The following is a 10,061-nucleotide window of genomic DNA, read 5'->3' on the forward strand; positions in this document are numbered from 1 at the left end:
CTGAGGGACACCCCCTCAGTGCATGGATTTTGTGCACCGGGCCTCTAGTCTATAATAATAAAAGGGTAATATGCTACTTAGACCACATGTCTTCTGGACGTCATTCTGGACGTCCTTCTTGACAAAGCTGGGATCAGAGGGAAGCCAGCCCAGGTCCCAGGTGCCTGTGGGCGGCTGGAGGAGGGAAGCAGTCCAGGTCCCGGGTGCTGGAGGGAAGCTGGTGCCGGCAGCCAGGGGAAGGAAGGCCTACCCTTGCAAGAATTTTTGTGCATCGGGCCTCTAGTCAGATAATAACTACCTTGTATTCAATGCCCATTATATTATACTAGAGGCTTGAAGCATGAAATTTGTGCAAGGGCCTTGGCCCCTGCTGCCATGGCAGTCACCTCTGCCTTGGTCCCTGCCTGCTGTGGCAGCTGCAGGCCTCTGTCACCTCTGCCTCAGCCCCCACCTGTTGCCACTGTGGCCAGGGACCTCTGCTGCCTCTGTCTTGGCCCCTGCCCACTGTGGCTTTGTCCGGAAGGAAGGACATCTGGTCTAATTAGCATATCATGCTTTTATTATTATAGATTATATTATATTATTATATTATATTATATTAATTATATTATATTATATTATATTATATTATATATTTGCAAATGTTAAATACACTCTAATTAATTTAATCCTTACAATGATCCTAAGAAATGTGTAGTTTTGTCTACATTTTAATTTTTTATTGTAAAATGCAACCAGACATAAAGAAAAGTGTACAAAAATAAAGTATGACTCTGAAATTTATCAAAAAGCAGTGACATATATAATGAGGTAAAAAATAGAACATTGCCAGTCCCCAGAAGTCATCTTTTTGCCCCATTTTAATTGCCATTCCCTCTTTACCTTCTAAAAGTAACCATCATCCTGATATATATGATAATGACTTCTGCTTTTCTTTCCTCAGTTCTTTTATAAAAATTAAATCTTTATTGTTGAAAGAATTACATGTGCCCTCCTTTATCCCCCCATTGACTCCTCTAGGCCCAGGCCTTCACCCTATTGTCTGTGTTCATGGGTTCTGCATTTATGCATACAAGTTCTTTGGTTGATCTCTTCCCACCCACCTACCTCTGCCTTTCCTCTGCGTTTCCACAGTCTGTTCCATGCTTCTATACCCCTGGATCTATTTTGTTCATTAGTTAATTTTGTTCATTAGATTCCACATATAATGAGATCACATAGTATTTGCCTTTCTTTGACTGGCTTATTTCACTTAGCATAATAATCTCCATGTCCATTGATGCTGTGGCAAAAGGTAAGAGTTTCTTCTTTTTTATAGCTGTGTAGTATTCCATTGTGTAAATGTGCCACAGCTTTATTTTATTTTTATTTATTTATTTTTCTATTGAAGAACAAGTACAGACTCCCAAGTGGAGAGGGGGAAAGGGTCCCACTGAGTTCCCTTTCCCTCTTCCACAGCTTTTTTTTTTTTTTAAATTGCTTAAAATATTACAAAGAATATTACATATGTCTCCTTCTCCCTCCTCCCCCCCCCCCCGACCTTCCCCCGGCCTCCCCTATCCCCCAGTGTCTTGTGTCCATTGGTTATGCTTATATGCATGCATACAAGTCCTTTGGTTGATCTCTTACCCCCCTGCCCCTCAACCCCCCCCACCCCCGGCCTTTCTGTTGTAGTTTGACAGTCTGTTCAATGCTCCTCTGCCTCGGTATCTACTTTTGTTCATCAGTTTATAATGGTCTTTATTATCCATAAATGAGTGAGATCATGTGGTATTTTTCTTTCATTGACTGGCTTATTTCACTTAGCATAATGCTCTCCAGTTCCATCCATGCTGTTGCAAATGGTAAGAATTCCTTCTTTTTTTACTGCAGTGTAGTATTCCATTGTGTAGATGTACCACAATTTTCTAATCCATTCATCTGCTGATGGGCACTTAGGCTGTTTCCAAATCTTAGCTATGGTAAATTGTGCTGCTATGAACATAGGGATGCATATATCCTTTCTGATTGGTGTTTCTGTTTTCTTGGGATATATTCCTAGAAGTGGGATCACTGGGTCAAATGGGAGTTCCATTTTTAGTTTTTTGAGGAAACTCCATACTGTTTTCCACAGTGGCTGCACCAGTCTGCATTCCCACCAGGAGTGCAGAAGGGTTCCTTTTTCTCCACATCCTCTCTAGCACTTGTCCTTTGTTGATTTGTTGATGATAGCCAGTCTGACAGGTGTGAGATGGTATCTCATTGTTTTGATTTGCACCTTGGATGATTAGTGACTTTGAGCATGTTTTCATGTCTCTTGGCTTTCTGAATGTCCTCTTTTGAAAAGTGTCTATTTAGGTCCTTTGCCCATTTTTTGATTGGATTGTTTATTTTCCTTTTGTTAAGTTGTATGCGTTCCCTATAAATTTTGGAGATTAAACCCTTATCAGTGATAACATTTGCAAATATGTTCTCCCATGCAGTGGTCTTTCTTGTTGTTTTGTTGATGGTTTCTTTTGCTGTGCAGAAGCTTTTTATTTTGATGTAGTTCCATTTGTTTATTTTCTCTTTAGTTTCCAATGCACTAGGAGCTGTATCGGTGAAGAAATTGCTTCGGCATGTGTCTGAGATTTTGTTGCCTTTGGATTCCTCTAGTATTTTCACTAGCTGGATTTCCTCTAGCTTTTTTATACACTCTCTACTGATGGGCACTTGGGCTGTTCCCAGATCTTGGCTATTGTAAATAACACTGCTATGAACATAGGGGTGCCTATAATCTTTCTGATTGAAATTTTGGGATTCTTAAGGGTATATTATCAGAAGTAGGATCACTGGGTCAAAAGGCAGATTCATGTTTAAGTTTTTGAGGAAACTGCACACTGTTTTTCACAGTGGCTGCACCAGTCTGAAATTCCGCTAGCAGTGTACAGGGTTCCCTTTTCTCCACATCCTCTCCAGCACTTACTGTTTGTTGGTTTATTTATGGTAGCCATTCTGACAGGTGTGCGGTGATACCTCATTGTGTACTTTTAAATTAAATTTTTTTTATTGATTTCAAGGAGAAAGGGAAAGGGAGAGAGAGATAGAAAAATCAATGATTAGAGAGAATCACTGATTAGCTGCCTCCTTCACACCCCTTACTGGGGATTGGGCCCACAACAAGGGCATGTGCCCTTGACCAGAATTGAACCCAGACCCTTCAGTCCACAGACTGACCCTTTATCCACTGAGCCAAATCATCGAGGGCCCTCATTGTGGTTCTAATTTGCATCTCTCTGATGATTAGTGATATTGAGCATTTTTTCTTTTCTAATTTTAAAAAATCTTTATTGCTGAGAGTATTGCAGATATCCACCCTTTCCCCTCCCATTTCCCCTTCCACCCAGTTCCTGCCCCATCCCAGGTTTTCTTTATTTTCTCTTAATAATATTTGACACTCTTCTGTTAGAAATCTTACACATGGTGTATACCATTTATTCTTAAGTCTTTGATTTTTTAACTTTTTATTTTGAAGTAATTTCAAACTCATAGAAAAACTACAAGGATAGTACAGAGAAATCTTTTATTTCCTGGAACCAGATTCAACACCTGAGAAATGTTTTGCCACATTTGCATTGGAATTCTGTCTCTTTTTTTCTTCATTGTATTTATAGGTATGTGTTATTTTTTTGTTTTCTAAATCACTTGATGCTCAAATTGTTCCAGATTTGGGTAGTGGGAACATATTCAAGCTGGCTTTTATTTCCTTTGACATGTTGCCTTCATTTGTGCCTTCCCTGTTCTCAGTCCTGGGATCAGCCACATCCCAACTAGCCCTTGTTCCTCAATCTGGACGGAGATGCATGCATAACTATTAGGATGTGATTGCTTCTGGGCTCTTTCAGTGGTCAGGGCTGGGATAAATATCGGTGTATACGCAATATAAGTAAGTATACATACACACATATATATGTGTATACTTGTACATACATACACATATGTAAAGCTATGCAATATCTATAATATATCTGTATATATAATTATATTATTTGAAACATAAGTTTATATTGATACCTTTAATTCCAGTAGAACCCACAGGATTCTACTGTGCCATCACCCAGGACTGTTAACATAATTTGCAAGTCCAATGCAAAATGAAAAAAATGTGGGACTGCTTATTCAAAATGTGTCCAGAATTTCAAGACAGCAACGGAGAGCATAAAACCAAGCAATGGGCCCTTCTGAAGCATGGGGCCATGTCGACTGCCTAGGTCTCACACAGGTGAAGAGGGCTCTGCCTTCATCATCCCTTATATTAAGCTTTTCCATAGTGAGACTGCTCACTGGCAATATTAACTCAAAGCGCTACCTAGGGCTTTACATCATCTACTCATGGCAATACCTTGTGGGGGCCATGTGCAAAATGAAAATACAAAACCATTTGTTCACAAAGCAAAAAAAAAAAAGTCATTAAAGATACTTAAATATAAAGTTTTTTCTTCTGTGGTTTCTTGATTTACAGTGTTTTTTTTTTTAAATTTGGCATTTAGTATCATTCTAAATAAAGAAAAATTAAAGTTATGTAATTAGTGTGAATTCTACTGATTATCTTTATATTGTGGAATGCCAATTTTAAATGCAAATATAAGGGCATTTACCCATAAGCAGAATCTTCAAAGTCACACAGTTAGTTTTTCCTAACTTGTACATGCATATGTATTTTGTCCTTACCAAAATAATGGAATCATATGAAACTAACTCAATTGTTTTAATTTCACTTCTTGATATGTTCACATTTTTACTGACACTCTCTTTTTTCTTTTTCTTAGTTATATATATTTTTTATTGATTTGAGAGAGGAAGGGATAGGGAGAGAGAGATAGAAAAAAGATGATGAGAGAGAATCATTGATTGGCTGCCTCCTGCATGACCCCCACATGAGGCTGAGCTTGCATTCCAGGCATGTGCCTGACCACCGGAATGGAACAGTGACCTCCTGGTTCATAGTTTGATGCTCAAACACTGAGCCACACAGGTTGGGCTACCAACACTCTCTTATTGATGAGTAAGGAAGGACCAAAAGGAAGGGGAACTCTGGGTTGACCTATTTTTCCTTTGTTTCTATGCCATCATTTTCAGCATGTGTGGTTGGCTAATAGGGGTGGGGTAAGAAAGGTCATGTTAGGGCTCCTTGGATGTTCGGGTTTCCTAGGATACCGTTGTCTTCGGTCTTCAGTTACAGCAAGTTCTGGGTCAAAGCATGTGCTCACCTACCCTGTTGCAGACATAACATTTTCTTTGCATTCTTTTTGAGCCTCACTGAATTCCCATGCATCATAGCATCAGACTTCACTTTCAAAACATCAATTTAAAGATAAAATTATTATGAATTTCAAGATGGTGTCACAGAGCATTAAACCAAGTGCAGTGTCCTTCTTAGCACAGGGTCTTCCCTGAAGACCGCATAGTTCACAGGTCTCCTGTTTTTTAAAGATTTCCTTAAGACTCTGCTCTTCCACTCTTTATTCCCAAGGTGATGAAGCCGCAGCCAAGCTCCGGGAATAGCTGTGTGTGAATAGGTGCATAGTTCTCTGCATAATTTGAAGTTCCTCTATGTCCTGATAATGCTAAAGACATGTCTGGTTTCTTTTCATTCTTTGAAGATCTTAGGTTTTTTTTTTTTTGAGGTTTTATAAAAAATTTTAAATTCTAGTGGCTGCTGTTATTCCTCAGACTAAAAGCTATTTTTTGGTGTGTGTTTTAAATGCCATAGTAAAAATTACCTTTCCCCTGCCCCAACAAAAGACTTTAATCAAAAACATTTGTTTGGGCTGGATAATACATTCACAAAGATCAAGCACAAAGAGGTTAAGGATATCATTAAGTGCTAGCTGGTTGCTCAGTGGGTAGAGCATTCGCCTGCAGACCAAAGGGTGGTGGGTTCGACTCCCAGTCAAAGGCACCCATCTCATTTGAAGGCTTGGCCCCTGGTCCCAGTCAAGGTGCATGCGGGAGGGAACCAATTGATGTGACTCTCTCACATTGATGTTTCTCTCTTTCTGTCTCTCCCCCTCCTTCCACTCTCTCTAAAAAAATCCATGGAAAAAATATCCTCCAGTGAGGATTAACAACAACAATAAAAAAGGTATTAAAATTTTTATTTATTGTTGTTATGTAGAAATAATAATTGATTTTAAAAATTATCTTTATACCTTGGGATCTTGTGAAATTCATTGAACTATCTCTAATGGTGTTGGGGAGCACAGGAGGCTTGGTTGGAAAGTTTGTAAGGAGGACATTCTGAGATCAGGGAAGAGTGCTCAAGGCAGCCTGCCCTGTTTATCAGAATTCCGACTTAGGGGAGTGCTGAAGGTGGTGCCCCTAATTATTCCTTGACCTTTCCAAACAAGTCTGTGAACGTGCAGACCCCTGGGTGTTTACTGGAAACCTTATGCTTAACCTTTGGGTGTCCTTGCTTAAAGGACACTGCAAACACAAGTGTCCTCCCAAGATTACTTGCCCCACTGATTGTATCTTAAAGATAAACTTTATCTCAAACTGCTGTTACAATAAAAGCCTAATGAGGCAGCTGATCGAGGCGGTCTGATTCCTTTAGCCAGGAAGTCCCTTAGCCCTCTCTTTCACAGCAAATATTGTGTCAGAGTAATCATTCATTCGTTGCTCAAGGTCTGCTGGTCAGCCCCGGCATAATAGTTTATTTGTAGTTTTATTTTCTTTTTACTTAAGTTGATTATCTGGTCAGAGAATTATGACAGTTTTATTTCTTCCTTTCAATTCTTATCTTTTATCCATCTTTCTTGTGTTATTGTTGTTAGGCCCTCCAGAATAGTGTTGAATAGAAGTGGTGATGGTGGACATTCTTGACTCATTCCTGATCTCAGAAGGAAAGCTTTTAACTTTTCACCCATAATATTATGATTTTTGCAGATGCTTAAAACAATGACAAGGAATGATCTTCTATTCCTAATCTCCTATAAGTTTTGAAAAAACACCCCAAAACGAATGGTGTATAAATGTTGAATTTTATCAAATGACTTTTCCGCATCTGTTGAGATGTCATGTGATTCTGACATTGATTTTTGAATAGAAGCCAGCCTGGCATTCCTGGAATGAGCCTAACTTGGCTGGGATGTATGAAATTTTTTATATATTGTTTGATTTGGCTTATGCTTACTTTGTTTTGTGCATGTATGAGTCTGTGTTCATGAGTAAGATGGGTCTGAAATTTTCCATTTTTGTAATGTTTTTCAGAGGTTTTGGATCATGGGTAGGCTGGTCTCAAACATGATCCAAAAGTTAGAGATTGTGTAAGAGTGGCATTATTTTTTCTCTGAGTGTTCAGTAGACTTCCCAATGAATCTATCTGGACCAGGAGCTTTTTTTTTTTTTGGTGGTGGTGGTGGGGCAGAGGGAGGAGGGGCAGGTTTTAAATTACGGATTTAAATCACTAGTCATATTTTCTACTTTATCATGCCAGGTTTGGTAAGTTTTATTTCTCTGGTAATTTGATTGTACACCCACATTTTCATTGAGTTGTTTGTAATACCTTCTTGGCATATATTTATTTTATTTACATATGTCCTCCCTTTTCCCCCATTGACCCCCACCTCCCCTGCCCCTGCCTCCCACCCCAGGCTCTCACTGCCCCACTGTCTTTTATCTTCTTGGACATAGCAAGCATTTAACAGTTTGTATTTGTTAACTGGAGTCACTAAGTCCATTTCTACTGCTTATTGCTTCTGCAGATTTTTAATCATGTTGTTTTGTCTCCTCATATGCCTTGTTATTTTTTATTGTGTGCAGGAAATTATTCTTATAAAATTATTTGTAGAAATAATTCATATGATGCTATCTTTTTCCAGAGAAGATTTACATTTTTTTCTTCTGGGTGCCCAAGGGCACAGACACTCTGTAATGACTTCCATTCACTTTCAGTCATTGAGCTCATTTGAAATGAAGCAGCAGTTCCATAGGATTACCCTTACTTTTATCGTGTAGTCCTGTGAGGTTCCCATCCAAAGTGAGGGGCATTCACCATGCCCCACTCCTATGTCTGTCCCTGGGCTCCAATCCACAGAATCACTGCTCACCCTCTCCACCAACGCCTCTCAAATGAGCAAACACCTAAGGAGGAAAGCATTTCTCAACACGAACAGGCTCATCTCTCTGGACCTTCAGCTTCCCTCGATGGCATTTCTTCATTGTATTTTTAGCTCCCTAATATTCTTCTCAGCTGCCCTACATATTCTGAGGAGGAACTTTGAAATTACTTGTTCTCCATTATTAGGAGTGGAAGTCTTATTATTTGTATTTTATAGATGAAGATACTGAGACTGAAACAGCACAAATAACTCTCCCTAAATAAAGGGAAGGCTGAATTACAGATTCAGTGGCCTACGGTGATTTAGACTTGTTTTAGAAAGTAACACACAACATTTTCTTTTCCTTTTGAAGACTGCAGGGTCTGTTTCATCTGTGGTGATGAGGTCATGTTGAAAGTGCAGGGGACAAAGCCTTTGCCGGAGGCAAGACACTGTAGTTAAGGAGTTGGGAGTAACTTAGTGTGGGGAAACAGGAGGAGAAATAGGTTTAGTGGAAAGAGGCGGTAGTAATGCTTAGCCATCCCTAGGGGCAGATATTAGGTGGTTTGTAGTTCTGGCTACTGGCTGAGTCATTTATACTTAGACAACTTCAGAAGTCAGCATGTCAAATGCATAAGTGAGGAGGGGCACCTAGAGTGATTACTGTCAAATTTACAGTCTACTTTTTGAAATGGATGTTGAGAGAATTAGGAACATGGGACAAGAGTCCTGTGCTTTAGCCTCTAGTATGCTACCATGTAGGCAGGTTGCTTTCCTTCTCTGTGAGTCAATATCATCATCTCTAGAGGAGATGGTAATTCATACTTTTCCCATTGCATATGAAAAGTGCAGTGTGCCTGATATTACTCATTATTTTACCATGAAACTAGAGCAGTGTTTTTGAGGTAACGGATTGGCATCTCAACGATTAAAATCCTTCAATGGTTTCCTATTGTTCTTGAGCTAAATGACAAACTCTGCAATCACAGCTCACCATGAACTGGGTGGTCTGGCCCTTACCCACCTCCCCTGCTTCACCTTAGTCCATACTCCTCCAGTCACATTGACTTTTTGTAGCTCCCTTGCCCTTGTTGTGCTACCTTCCTTTGTAAGGCCTTTGTCCTTGCTGTTGTCTCTGGCTAGAAATGTCCTCCTTCCCTCCCAGCCCGTTAGTTTATGATGCATCTACTGTCACCTCCTCAGGGGAGTGTCTGTCACATCCTCAGGGGAGTGTCTAGTGTCATGTCTCTAGGGGAGTCTTTCCAACCTCAGGACTAGTTCAGATTCCTGTGAGATGCATTCCTTAGATCACATGCTTCTCTTCCGTGGGACTCCTTGTTGTACTTTACATTTATTGGTGTAATTATTTGCTTCCTGCCTGCTCTCTCATTAGACTTATGCACCTGGGGGGGGGGGGGGTAGGAACCATGCTGGGTTTTGGTCACCACTCTCTCCTTAGCCACTAGTCCACTGTCTGGGGATAGTAAGCACCCAATAAATATTTGTCAAATAAATGAATGAAGGAAAGGAGTCTTGTTAATTTCATTCTAACTATAGATTTTGTCTGTTTATTAACTTGCTTTCTGAAAAGTGGGTTGGGGCAAGAAGCATTAGGGACAGATGATTTAAACTGTGACAAAAGTGAAAGATGGTTTTCAAATGTCCTTGACTACAAGTGATTAGTATTCAACCACTTCCGCTGTCTGGAACCTGGTTTCAAGTGCCAAGAGAAAACGTGTTTAAAATTTAAACTGATTCTCCTGGAAACACCAGTGGCAATGCAATTGCTGAAATATCCAAACGAGGCTATGGATAAGAAATCTTTGCTCTTTATTTTTTCATTTAAAAAAACAACACTGCATTGTAGTGAGGACTTACCAGGTAGGGAGAGGGACACTGGTATTTCAGGAACTGGGGAGACCTCTCCTGCCACTGGCTGTGAGGGCCGCCGTTTCTGGGGCTGGTTCACTCACTGTCAGCACCGTCTCTGACACCTCAGAT

The sequence above is a fragment of the Myotis nattereri genome, assembly GCF_964212035.1.
Source record: "Myotis nattereri genome assembly, chromosome: 1".
NCBI classification, from domain to species: domain Eukaryota; kingdom Metazoa; phylum Chordata; class Mammalia; order Chiroptera; family Vespertilionidae; genus Myotis; species Myotis nattereri.